The following is a 668-nucleotide window of genomic DNA, read 5'->3' on the forward strand; positions in this document are numbered from 1 at the left end:
CCCATCTCTCCTTTACCCCCCTCCAACAGCCAACACACATATAAGCTTGATATATACTCACTTAGAGCACTCTCCGCTTCAACTAAATGGAGATTATTTGTAAAGAAAATGGTATACGAACTTCTTTGATCACTGAGCTACGCCAAACAGGACACTAGCTTGTATTTTACACTAAGTTATCTATTCCCCCTACCATCCAGAGATAACTAGACCAATATCCCCCTCTTGTAGTTGGTTTCCAAGAACTAAAAACGAGTCAAATAACCACACAGAAAATTTTCCTGGATACTGACCCCAAATACGTCAATCTATCGATTGCATCATCTGTTTACCCTGAACCTTAAAACAATACAAAAATGTAACAAAAACCGTAAAGACAGTTTATACTCGTAATATTATCCAGAAACTCTCCACACATATCCCCTAAAGAAAGAACACCCACACGGCCTCGTCTCTAACATCAAAACCAACCAGTTTAACTCACCTCTCACTTACTCTCCAGGTAAACTATCTTCTTAAATCCAACACAAAAGCGTTACGAAATGATGACACGGGTTAATTACCTCATAAAACGGCAAAGAGATGCAAGTGAGATGCAGAAGGGTTTGTTGTGATACACGTGCTTCTCTCTGGCGGCCGCTTGAGGAACTACGTGGGAAAAGATTTAA

At 40.1% G+C, this 668-nt stretch overlaps 1 protein-coding gene across 1 annotated transcript in view; it reads right to left on the reverse strand.

Annotated features, from left to right (window-relative positions):
- The window catches only part of LOC119592505 (zinc finger and BTB domain-containing protein 24-like), a 12,708-nt gene extending 12,089 nt beyond the window's left edge, over positions 1-619 (reverse strand). The window contains 1 exon segment of the mRNA XM_037941354.1: positions 564-619. The gene's annotated coding sequence lies outside the window, so the exon portion shown is untranslated.
- Positions 620-668: the final 49 nt, after the last annotated feature.

This window comes from Penaeus monodon, chromosome 30, assembly GCF_015228065.2.
Source record: "Penaeus monodon isolate SGIC_2016 chromosome 30, NSTDA_Pmon_1, whole genome shotgun sequence".
Classification (NCBI taxonomy): Eukaryota; Metazoa; Arthropoda; class Malacostraca; order Decapoda; family Penaeidae; genus Penaeus; species Penaeus monodon.